Source organism: Rhinopithecus roxellana, chromosome 1, assembly GCF_007565055.1.
Source record: "Rhinopithecus roxellana isolate Shanxi Qingling chromosome 1, ASM756505v1, whole genome shotgun sequence".
In the NCBI taxonomy this organism is placed as follows: Eukaryota; Metazoa; Chordata; class Mammalia; order Primates; family Cercopithecidae; genus Rhinopithecus; species Rhinopithecus roxellana.
In genome coordinates this window covers 74,778,201-74,791,501 of record NC_044549.1, presented here as the reverse complement: position 1 = coordinate 74,791,501, position 13,301 = coordinate 74,778,201, and the positions used below count along the sequence as shown (strand labels likewise).

At 43.4% G+C, this 13,301-nt stretch overlaps 1 pseudogene; it reads right to left on the bottom strand.

Annotated features, from left to right (window-relative positions):
* Positions 1-3,211: 3,211 nt before the first annotated feature.
* Positions 3,212-12,528, bottom strand: LOC115899594 (annotated as a pseudogene).
* Between the last annotated feature and the right edge of the window lie 773 nt (positions 12,529-13,301).

Below are 13,301 nucleotides of genomic sequence, written 5' to 3'. Positions count from 1 at the left end.
TGGCATGGAGCCAACAGCCAAATAAAACTCTCTGGATGGGAGATTTCTCAGGGCCAGGGAGCAGAACCTTCAGACAAGGCCTCTCCAAAAGTGGGAAACCTTTTTTTTTTCTTAACATTTTCTCTTAGAAAAAAGGCTCTTCCCCTTTTCTTTATAAATGAGATGGTCAGCCTCTGTGTGGGGCCAGGAATGTTTGGCTGGCTGGGCTGGGAGTGCAGCTGTGGGCATCCTGAGAAAAAGCTCCACTTTTGGATGACGCAGGAGCCTGGATGAGATGAACAGGAAATGTTTGCCAACCAGCCTGCCTGCCCGCACCCTCTTGCTAACAAGCAACCATGGGAGAATTTAATTGGCACCTGTCCAGGGAGGATAATTATTTCCTACGGTGGTATACAGAAGGGCACCTGGGAGACCCAGTGATTACAGGGGCAGGAGGATGTGCGTGGAAGCCTGAGGTTTGGGGTCTGTGGCCTCCCAGTGGGGGCTGGTTGGTGGGAGTGAAGATGGGTGACCAGCAGCCCATCCATCTTCCTTTTCCCCTCAAAGTCTCATACTGAAGGAACAGTATTGGGGTGCTTGGATTTGGGAGATCGGGTTACACTTGAGGGAAATGCTTGAAAAGGACATCATTTAAAAAAAATGAAACCAGTGAAAATTATAACAATAATAATGACGGTATCAATTTCTGAATTCTTTGTTGAAGGATGTACGCATACAGCCTTTTATCAGATCTTTTATATTTGATGATTAGTCTGTGTTGGGACTTCTCAACCTCAGCACTATTGACATTTTAGGCAGGATAAGTATCTGCTGTGAGGGGCTGAACTCCTCACTGCAGGTCGCTTGGCAGCATCTCTGCTCTCTACCCACCAAATGCCATTAGCACCTCTTTCCCGTCAATTATGACAACCAAAAACATCTTCAGACATGACCAAATGTTCCTTGGGGGTGCAAAACTGGTCACGGATGGGAGCCACTGGTCTATAATAAAGGGCAGTAGATTATAATGGTTAAAGCCTAGGTTTTGAGCCAGGTTTTTTTTTTTTTTTTTTTTTTTTGAGACAAAGTCTCACTGTTGTTGTCCAGGCTGGAGTGCAGTGGCACGATCTTGGCTCACTACAACCTCTGCCCCCTGAGTTCAAGCAATGCTACAGCCTTAGCCTCACTGGTAGCTGGGACTACAGGTGTGCACCACCACGCCTGGCTAAGTTTTGTATTTTTAGTAGAGACAGGGTTTCATAATGTTGGCCAGGCTGGTCTCAAACTCCTCAGGCCTCCTTTGGGAGGCCACCTGCCTTGGCCTCCCAAAGTGTTGGGATTATAAGTGTGAGCCACCACACGTGGCCTGAGTCAGGCTGTTTTGTCCAAATTCTAGTTCTACCACTTTTATTATGTGGCCTTAGTCACATTATTTAACCTCTCTGTGCCTCAGTTTTCTTACCTGTAGAATGGGGATAATGTCTAGGCCAGGCAGGATGGTTCATGCCTATAATCCCAGCATTTGGGAGGCCAAGGCGGGCAGATAATTTGAGGTCAGGAGTTTGAGACTAACCTGGCCAACATAGTGAAACCCCGTCTCTACTGAAAATACAAAAATTAGCTGGGCGTGATGGTGCACGCCTGTAATCCCAGCTACTTGGGAGGCTGAGGCAGGAGAATTGCTTGAATCTGGGAGGCAGAGGTTGCAGTGAGTTGAGATCGTGCCACTGCACTCCAGCCTGGGCAACAGAGTGAGACTCTGTCTTAAAACAAAACAAAACAATAATGTCTAGCAGAGGTACTTAATAAATATTGAATTCAAGAAGAGAGGAAGGAAGGCAGGAAGAAAAGGAAGAAGCTTAGCAATGGAACTTCCAGTGTCCAGATATGAGAGAGAAAGATTAAGAACCTTTCCCAGACTGCTGGCCTATGCACTGCAGTCTGAATCTAGGGCTCTCCCGGTTTCAGTCTACAACCTCAGGTGGAAGAGGGGGCAGGGGAAAGAAGCCAAGCAAAAGCCCAGGGGATGTGTAAAGGGGCCTAAATGCAAAACTTTAAAGTAGGCATCCAGATGCATGGAAATATGCTTGAAATTTCTTGGGGCTGGAGGTTGCATTGGCTACCTGTGCTAAGTAGAAATGATTGCTACAGCCTGGAAGAAGCAAGAAGCAAAGTAGGAACGTATGTTGTCTGCTTGTGTGCCAAGAAGGACTAAAGTATGGCTAAGAGTGTATTATTTATTCCTCCATTGACAAAAGCCACGAAGACCATCCATGAGCTTGGGGTAGAAGCCTTCAGATGGAGGGCTGAAGCAATGCAGTTGAAAATGATAAGGCTTCAATTGACCACCCAGAGAAGGGTAGATCTTTAAGTGCTAGGATGCAGGAGGGCTCTAGAGCAGCATTACCCAATTGAACTTTCTGCAATAATGGAAATGTCTTGTATCTGTGCTGTCCAATATGTTAGCCACTAGCCACATGTGGCTACCAAGTATTTGAATTGTGGCTAATGTGAAGGACTGAATTTTAAATTAAAGTAAAATTTAAATAGCTTACATGTGGCTAGTGACTACTGTATTGAACAGCACAGGTCTAAAAGAAGCCATATGCCTCTAGGTCTCAGGCTCTTCAAGGACACACACTGTGAGATGGTGGGCTCACTGCTCTCCTGGAAAAGGATTAGGCATAAATTCCTATTACTTCTCACCCATATTCACCTGCCAGACAGGCTAAATGGTGTCCTGTTCCAGATCTTTCTTCCTTCCTCCCTCCCTTCCTTCCTTCCTTCCTTCCTTCCTTCCTTCCTTCCTTCCTTCCTTCCTTCCTTCCTTCCTTCCTTCCTTCCTCCCTTCCTTCCTTCTTTCCTTCCTTCCTTCCTTCCCTCCCTCCCTCCTTCCCTCCTTCCTTCCTTCCTTTCTCTCTCTCTCTCTTTTTTTTTTTGGCAGGGTCTCACTTTGTTGCCCAGGCTGAAGTGCAGTGGCGTGATCATGGCTCTCTGCAACCTCAAGCTCCCAGTCTCCTGCCTCAGCGTCTCCAGTAACTGGGACTACAGGCACATGCCACCATGCCTGGCTAACTTTAAAATAGTTTTTGTAGACACGGGGGTCTCCCTATGTTTCCCAGGCTGGTCTTGAACTCCTGGCCTCAAGCAATCCTCCCACCTTGGCGTCCTAAAGCACTAGGATTACAAACATGAGCCACTGCACCTGGCCCCATTCTACTTTCTTAGGCCGCTAGTAACCTAGTGTGAGGGGAGGGTAAGAGAGAAACAGAGGCAACAACAACGATGATGGCAATTACTACATTATTGTGACTGACTACAATCAAAAGCATTTGAGGAGAACTGAGTATGTGCCAAGCACTAAATATTTCACATGGACCATCACTCATTGGCTAAGTCCAGTCATTATTGCTGTTTTCAGACAGAGAAACTGAAGTACCAAGCCATTAAGAAATATGCCAAGGTCACTCCAACAGTGAACTGTGAAGCTAGGATGCTAAGTAATTAGAAATGAGAACTCTGGAATTAGGCTAACAATATTATGACTTAGAATCTTTTTGGGGAAGGGATCTGTAAGAAAGTGTTAACATTGGCTACTTCTGCAAAGAAGGCCTGGGAGTTGACATGGAGGGTAGAAGAGATTTTTCCTTTTTCTGTATTTAAATCTTTCTGTATGACATGAAGCAAAACAACAACAACAACAACAACAACAACAACAAACAACCAGTATGTACATCACATTTTAGCAAAGGAAAAACTTATCAGCAGGGCTCATCTTGTCATTGGGGGTATAGGCCTTTTAATTTTTATTGTTTTCTGTATTAGAGCAGTCAAATTAAGATGGAGAGAGCTCACTTTGTGCGTTTCGCCACAGTAGATCACGCTCAGTGCTCCTGGTCACTTTGTGGGTTTGCATTTTTTCCCTCTGAAGATGAAGCTCAGCGAGGAACCCAGGGCAGACAATCCCATTTATACCATAGCAGGTTCCTGGATGTTTTGACCTTGGATACAAGGTGATAAACTATCCTGGTTTGCCCAAGACTGAGAGGTCTTCTAGGACATGACACTTCCAGTGCCCAAATTGGGAAAGCACCGGGCACACCTGACTGAATTACTGGTCCTGCTTGGAATGGGGAAAGGTGACACTTGATGGAGACTCCAACCCACACAGCTCCTGTAGCAAAAGAGCAGAGTCCTAGTAGGCTAGTATTCAGGTGGACAAGGGGATCGTCAAACCAAGGACATGCCTTATCTCCCCGGCATTGCTTGTTTTATACTTAGACTTTCAAAGACAGAGCAGCCTGAGGAAATACCATCAACACCAGGCAGGGCTGCATGTGACTTTCAAGGGCCCAAGGACCTCATGTCTTCATAAGCCCTTCCTTTATTTAAAAAAAGTTAAAAATTACATTGAAGACTGCATTTGTATAAAGAGGAATATAATCCAGCCTGAATTTATTATTATAGATCCATTATTACTACGTTCATTTTTCTTCCTCTTTGAGACAAGTTCTCACTCTGTCACCCAGCCTGGAGTGCAGTAGTGTGATCATGGCTCACTGCAGCCTCAACGACCTGGGCTCAGGTGATCCTTCTACCTCAGCCTCCCGAGTAGCTGGGACCACAAGTGCATGCCACCACACCACAGTTAATTTTGGAATTTTTTGATAGAGATGGGTTTCACTACGTTTCCCAGACTGGTCCCAAACTCCTGGGCTCGAGCAATCTGCCCACCTTGGCCTCCTGAAGTGCTAGGATTACAGGTGTGAGCCACCACACCCAGTCATTCTTCCAGTTTTAAAAGAAATTAAAATGAAAATACTTTCATGAGCCTTTAAAAATATAATGGGCCCTGGGCATTGTGTCTGTTGTACCTATAATGGGCAAGTTGGCCCTGGTTCCAATGCTTGAAAGAGAGCCTGGGGAAAGAGGAAGTTTGGAAGCATCAAGGTTGGGGGTTCCTAACCTAGATAAACTCGCACGGGGAAAATGTTCTTAGTTTTCTACAATCTATAACTAGAATTAAACATTTCCTTCCATTATGACTGCAGGCAAAAAACCATACCTGCATTGATAGCACATGCTACTCTTCACCAGCAGAAATGACTGGTATTTTCAGATCACATTAGTGTAGTGGTACATGTCTAAACTAGCATTTTTTCTCATCCCTTCTTCAAAATTATGGTAGTTATTAGACTGGCTGCTAGATCATGCTATAGGATGTATTACCAAAGAAGTTCATATGTTATTATAATTATGATTTTAAAATGTAAATACTGTGTTTTAATATAATTTTTTCTTTTATAGTTCTGCATATGTTGTTTCATGCATTTCAAAACCTTATTGTGAGAAGGGGTCCCCAGGCTTCAGCAGACTGGTGAAAAGTTCACACCCAGGAAATGGTGAAGAAACCCACACTAAGTGTCTAGAGTTCATAAATGGGGCCCTTCCCTTAGTTTCATCCCTCCAAATGGTGAGGAGGAGACTCTTACACAGCTCTGCCCATCTGCAAGAAAAGCCCAGGACAGGGTTAAAGAATTGCTGGTAGAGCTTAAAGTCACGCCCCAGGTGTGCAGCCTAATAAGGTGCTAATTGGAAACCAGGTGAGCAGAGGGTGGAAGCCCAGATGGTTGCCTTGGGTTTTTTTTCCTTGCGGCTTGGTTGTTATGAGAACAGTATCAACCCCCTCCCGGGTAGAAACAGGCTGAGTGCCTCCCTCTGTCATACTTCTTTGCAGAAAATTCCACTGTTGTGGTCCTAGGGTAGGCCTAGATTTTTAGTTTAATATGTCTGATTTACTTACATTTGTTCTTAACCTTCCCTGAGCAGCACTTCCTGTGTGCCACGCAGTTTGCTAAGTGCTTTAATGCATTATCTCATTCAGGCTTCACAACCACTCCATGGGGAAGGCACTCTTGTTATTTCTATATTTATATATGAGGCAATAGAGGGAGGCTCAATGCAACAAGTGATTTGCCTAAATCCACACAGGCAGCAAGTGGTGGGTTGGGATCTGAACTTGATCTCATTCTTCCAAAAGTCTCTTTCCCTTAAACTTTTGGTTTGTTTGTTGTTTTGTCTTCCTTTAACAGAACTTTTTTTCTTTTATTTTTAGTTGACATGTAATAATTGTACATCTTTATGAGAAACTGAGTGATATTTTGACACACATATATATACCATGTGTAATCATCAAATCAGGGTAGTCAGCATATCCACCACCTCAACCATTTATCATTTCTTTGTGTTGTGAACATTCAGAATCCCCTCTCAGCTGGGCATGGTGACTCACACTTGTAATCCCAGCACTTTGGGAGGCTGAGGCAGAAGGATAACTTGAGTTCAAGAGTTTGAGACCAGCCTCAGCAACATGGCAAAACCTCGTCTCTGCTAGAAATACAAAAAATTAACTGGGTGTGGTGGCGTGCACCTGTAGTCCTAGCTACTCAGGAGACTGAGATGAGAGAATTGCTTGAGCCTGGGAGGTCAAGGCTGCAGTGAGCCATGATCATGCCACAGAACTGCAGCCTGGGTGACAGGGTGAGACCCTTCTCAAACAAATAACCCCCACCCCATCCCCTCTTTTAGCTATTTGAGAATATGCAGTAAATTATAGTTAACCACAATCGATCAATAGTGCTGTAGGACACCAGAACTCATTTCTCCTGTCTAGCTGTAATTTTGTATCTGTTAACCCACCCTTCAACAGAACTCTGAATTTTAAGGATGTTGCACATCTCAGACACTTCAGCCAATAGGCAGTGATCACAGATGGAGCTTCTAAAGAAGGGGCTTACTAGAAGATAAAATGTGACTACACGAACATGGTAGGGCCCTAGAATTCCAAGCCTCCTGGAGTGGAGGACAGCCTTCCTCCTCATACGCAAGACTTGTTGCTCTGTGATAATCATAAAGGCTGACATTAAGCAGGTCTTGTGTGTGTTTTGGTGGAGTGCTGAGGCAAAGAGAAAAAACTATCCTCTTGAGGTAAAGGTCATACAACTCCAACACACATATGCTTGAATTTTTAATTAAAAAGTTAAGAGAAAAAAAGTCATGTCTCTGTTCCTTGTTGCTTCTTGGTTACGTTCCAGTCTTCTACTGATGGAACTTTGAGAGAAGTAGCTTGTTTTAATGTGGAACACCAAAGGTTGGGTGGGTTTGCCATCAGAATTGCTCTATGCTGGGTCTGGGGTCAGCTTCTCTCCATCTTATCTTCAACCACCCAGAAAGGTCAATGCTCAGATGCAACAACTCCACAAGGCACCTACCCTTTGTCACCATCTGTTTATATCCTGAAGGAAGATTTGATGTTGCAAAATCCTGAAATTTAGAGCAAGCGGAGCAAGGAACAGTCCATTCCTTGTTTTAAATCAAGTTGTCATAATCCAAAGGCAAGCTCCAACTTTAATAACAAACACTCAGTGTTATGACATTTTACCTTTTCCAACTATTTATGTAGGCCCAAATATTGTGTTTAAATTTTAAACTATACAGTTAACATAAAACAGTCCACTTTCTTAAATACAGTAAAAATAAAGCTAGTGATGCCAATTTTGTTTCCCTTTTAGGCCTCATTCTTTAAATAGATCATTCATTCAACGAATGTCTGTTGAATGCTCAGTGTCAGACACCATGCTTGACACAGCATGCCTCCAAATGAACCAGCATTAGTCCTTGTGCTCTGAGCACCATAGAGAAACAGAAAGAAAACAATGGCAGCCACTCTTAAAATGACCTGTGCTTTTCCATCTCCAATGTCCAAAGAAGTATCAGAGATGATCTGCATTCCCTTTTCAGTCCTCTCCAAGCCCTGTCCTCCCAAACCAAGTCATAATGAGATCTAAAAGCTGCAGGGTCTCAAACATCACGAGAGTAAAGCCTAAATCACATTTGGAGTATGGTTTTTCAGCAGTTTTATGAACTCAGGCTGTGAAGCGCAGTAATGAAAGTGGTGGAGAAAACAGTATTTTTCAGTCACCCAAAGAAAGATGAAATGTATGATGCTCCGTGGACTTGGCATCCGTACTCCTCATCCCACTCTCAGATGGCAATTTGATTTTAACAAGGAGTAGGGTTTGTGGTTTGGGAAATACAGCATTTTTACTGCCTTGGGTCATATTTGAAATATTTGCAGCCGTTGAAAATAGCGTAATGTTATTTTTTCCCTTGTCTTCAAAACAAACCCAGCAAGCTTTTCTAAGTCATAACAACAAGCATAAAATTGGGACGTTGGAAAACCCATGGGCAGGGCTTTGGAAAATCCACTCTCCCTCAGGATGGGTGTTTAGATTTGGTTGCAAAGGATCGTTAGCTTCTTGGAGGCCCACCTGACCTTGAATGACTTTGGGACCCTGAAGGAAGGAGGAAGGACTCCATGGGCCATAGAATTGGGCTGTCCCACCCAACTGCTCTTCAGTGCAATAATAGAAGTGTGCACAGAGGCTTTGGGGCTTTCCTTTTAGCTAAGAGATGTCCTGTTTTTACTCTGAAAATTTCTTTGAAAAAAAAAAATAATCCAGAGACTCATGTTTATTTAAGTGAGCAATTCCCAATACCCATTGGTTTGGAGTTCTGTCCTGTGAGCCATGCTATCTGGGGCCTATCCCTGCCAAAAGGCCTCAGGTGGGGCCAAACATTGAAACAAAGAAGTGAACTGGCCTCAGATGCAAGGGTACCCAGCTTTCTGTTAATTAGTAGAATGAAGGGTAATCAATCTTTGCCCAGAAAGAAATACAAACACACACACACACACGTATGTATATATATATGTGTGTGTGTATATGTGTATGTATGTGTATATATATGCACACTTATGTACCAGACAATGATGTTTGGTCAACCACAATTTTGGTGTACCATTTCTGTATTTAGATATATTCAGACACACAAATGCTTACCATTGTGTTACTGTTGCTTATAGTATTCAAGACAGTAGCATGATCTACAGGTTTGTAGCTAGGAGCAGTAGACTACGCCATATAGCTTCGGTGTGTAGGCTACACCATCCAGGTTTGTGCCATAAGTACATCCTAGGATGTTCACACAGTAGCAAAACTGCTTTTACCAAGACATATCCCTGTTGTTAAGCAATGCATGGATGTATTAACATACAGTAAATATATAGTTATATAGTAAACATAATAGTTAATATTTCTTGAGCATCTCCTAGTCCATACCCCAATTAATCCTCATAACAATCCTATGAAATGTGTACTATTATTATTCCAATTTCTTGATGGAGAAAACTGATGTGTAGGGGGTAAAGTAACTTGCCCAAGGTCACACAGCCTGGAGGCAGGGGAGCTGGGGTTTCCATCCTGGTGGCTGCCTGTGGAGAAGAAGTGAGCTCTCCTGCGTGTCACCATTACACACCCTGGCTTGTTTGTGAGGTCCGGATTTAAATACATCCATATTTCAGGTATCAGAAATTCTGAAAACCTGGTGATGAAGGAAAGTGTTTGAGGACTTTCCTTTTGATTCTTATTATTAAAGAGAAGATAAATGCAATTCTCTAATTATATGGAAGATATAAGAAAACAAATCAAAGTGAATTAAAACACATTTTCCTAGGCCTGGCACAGTGGCTTCCACCTGTAACCCTAGCACTTTGGGAGGCTGAGGCCGGTGGATCACTTGAGGCCAGGAGTTCGAGACCAGCCTGGCCAACATGGTGAAAACCTGTTTCCACTAAATATACAAAAAAATAAAATAAAATAAAATTAGCTGGGCTTGGTGGCGCATGCCTGTAATCCCAGCTACTAGGGAGGGGGAGGCACGAGAATTGCTTGAACCTGGGAGGTGAAGTCGCAGTGAGCCAAGATCGTGCTACTGCACTTCAGCCTGGGCGACAGAGCCAGACTCTGTCTCAAAATAAAACAAAACAAAAACAAACACAAACAAAAATTCCAACATGTTTTCCCTATTTTAACCCCTCTATATCCTCTCCCAAAGAGCAAAAGAATAAAGAAAAAGAAGAAGAAAAGCCCTTTATTTGTTTCTACTTTTTGAAATTATCTTTTCCAATTTTTAAATTCGTGGTTTCAAGAATATAAGAAAAAGAAATGACAAAAGCTGATTCTGAAGCCGAGGAGGAAGCCACTGTGCTCAGCAGGCCTAGAACTGATGGGGGCCGGTCTGTCGGGGTCTGGGCTGGAGTGTGGGAGAATCCTTTTTGCAGGGAGGACACGGGAACGCTTTCAGCATCCTGGGATAAAAGACTTCAGAAGAAAGGCGCCTCTCAATGAATGGTGCTCAAAATGGGCTTGAAAACAGGGGAAACGGGCCCTCTCAATGAAAAGCTGAAAAAGTGCCTTTTTTGTTGATTCCCTCACTGTGAGGCACTGCTCTTCCCCCATCATCCTCCCTGACCTCTTCCCCAGCTCATCTCATTGGGTCCAGAGAAAAGGCCTCTTGTTGTAACCCCATCTGCCTGCCACTCATCCACATTCTTTTATCTCTGCCCAGGGCCTGGCAGTGGGGCTGAGGTTTCAGCTGCCAGAAATTTTGGGTTTCACATAGAATATTCCCAAGATGGGCATCTGAGAAATGTCAGTTTACATCAAAATTGCCTTCTCCAACGAATAGCCAGAAAGCTTTCTTTCCCTAGCAAGGTCGGGAAATTCTCTTTCCAAGATCATGCCAGCACAAACTCAGATCCACTCTCCACAAGGCCTGACTTAAAGGGACAGGAAACCACCTTGGTTTTACACTAAAAAAAATGACTGAATTTTAACGTTGGATTAAAGATGAAAAATTAGTCATGTTTCCTTTTTTGACGGTGCTTTGTGTAACAATGAATGTTGCACTATAACAAATTCTTGAGAACAGGAGTTGTAGCCAAGGTCATAGAGAAAAGTTTTGGGTGATGTTAAAAAAATCACCAATCCATAACAACTTGTGTAGTTGGCAAAGTCAAATGGATGGTGGGGTGAGGATGAAGATAAAAGGATAAAGAAGAGAAAGCAGAATTTCTTAGAGACATTTCACGGATCCATAGGAAGTTCTGTAACAAAGGGAACAGAGTACTCTTTGAAGTGGAAGATTGGGCCACTTGACTGAGTTGGTTAGAATGCACAGGACAGAAATTGCGAGAAAGTCTGGTTTTTTAACCCTGCAGGAAATCTCTGCTCATCATGATCATTTCAAGCATTGGTACATTCATTCCAAAGATAACACTATATTCTAACTGTTATGCAGAGGAAAATTCAGGCATAAGGATGGGTGGAGGTGTGTCCAGATTGAAGACTGACAGGTTCTTTAGCCCCAGGTATGAATAGGAGCAAGTCAGCAGAAGCAATAAAGCATAGAAACCCTGTTTTCTATTCACCCCCTTCCAGGGTTGTCCTTTGTTAGGCTGATTGTTGTCTGGAGTGGAGGTGGAAGGTGGCAGGGCAGGGGTGGGGTTGGGATGTGGGAAGGTAGAGAGCCACCAGAGGGTTTGGGGTTGGGGTAGAGTTTGGCCCATAGATTCCCATAGGTGATGAAGGCCTGGCAGCCTCTCTCCATCCCTTACCCACCTCACCCTCCCTTTTTTTCCTCTCCCTGTGGAGAATAAGCAAAATCTTCTGGTCAGCTTATTTTCCCTTTCAGCAGTAGTTCTAACCCTGGAGGCAGAGAGGCCTTTCTAAAATAAAAGTGAGAACCTAACCGTCTAGCTGAAAATCCTGCAATGCTGCCCATCATTCCAAGGTAACCTATAGTCCTCCCTATGGCCCAAATGTGGGGTGACTCTTGAACTGATCAACCAAAGGACTTTTTTTTTTTTTTTTTTTTAAACAATTACTTTACTGAAGTATGGTAAAAGGATATATTTGAAAGTGAAAATGGGTGCAGGGAAAATCATGCCAGGGCAACATCACTGACCCAAAAGGCCCTTAGAGACCTGGTCCCTGCCTCCCTCCTCAGCCTCTTCTGATCTCCCACTTCCCTCTGCTCTCTCTGTGGCTTTGATGCCAGATTCCTTTTGTCTCTAGCGCCCTGTCCCACTTCAGGGCCTTCACGCACTCTGGTCTCTCTGCCTGGCTCACTTCCCTTTATCCATCTCTCCTGGCTAGTGTCTGTGGGTCTCTCCTACAGTCCCTGCTCTATCTCGGGAAGCCCTCTGTGTTGTGTTTTGTGTATTTTTGTTTTTGTTTTTGTTTTTTTTGCTAACAGAAAGAAAGCAGGGACCAGAATTTAATATCAGACAAAAATGAATGGAAGGCCTAAAGCACACAGGTTATGGCTGACTGTGAGAATGTCTTTGCTTCCACTGGATCTTCACCAGCTTGTTCTTATTCTTCCTATCTCTTCTGTAAGTCTTTTCAACTCATCTGCTGTTATCATTTCCCCAGGATCCTAATGCCTAACACGGAGCATCCTCTTTAAATCCCCAGCCAGGCCCAGTCAGTCCTCATCTGGGGTTTCCTTCTGCTTCCTGGCTTACACCTTTTGATGAGGGCTGAGGCTTCCTTCTGCCTCCTGGGGGATACCTTTCCCAGGGTGGACTCCCTCAGCCTTTGGCATGTTCTGTGGATTTTCTTCATTTTCTTCACAAGACTTGTGCATTTTGAGTATTTTTTATTATTTCCTTTTAGAATAAATTGATCTTGAAAGGAACTTCTCCAGCAATAGGGAGTGGCTACAGGGAAATAGGCCCTGGACCATAAACCCTGTGTGTTTTATGGCCTCAAGGACCAGGGGTGACCAAAGATGCAGTCACTGCTGGGTAATATGAACAAAGAAATGAATGAGCAAATGGATGAATGAATGAGCAATCATCTCCCTTTGGCTTGATCAGCTTGAGCTGCCATATAGGCTGCGTGGCTCAAGCAACAGACATTTTTTCTCTCACAGTTCTAAAGACTGGAGTCTGAGATCCGGTACCACCGTAGTTGGATTCTGGTGAGGGCCCTCTTGATATATCCTCACATGACAAAGAGAAAAAGAGAGGAAGGAGAGGGAATATCTCTGGTGTCTCTTCTTGTAAGGGCACTAATTCCATCACAAGGGCCCCATTCTCATGACCTCATCTGAACCCAATTGCCTCCCAAAGACCCTATCTCCAAATACTATCATACTGGGGGCTAGGGCTTCAATGTATGAAATCTTAGTAGGACACAATTCAGTCTAGAGCACCCTTTAATTCTCTAAATAAATGAAACAATATGTTGAACAAATCTGCTTACTGAGTAATATATTGCAGCATAAATTGTTCATCAGGTCATTCCTATAGTTTCTAAATTACTTTTTAAAACTATTTTAACATTTCCATATGTTTTAAAACTGTTTAAAACCACTTTAAAAGCTATTTATTTATTTATGTATTTATTTTTGAGATG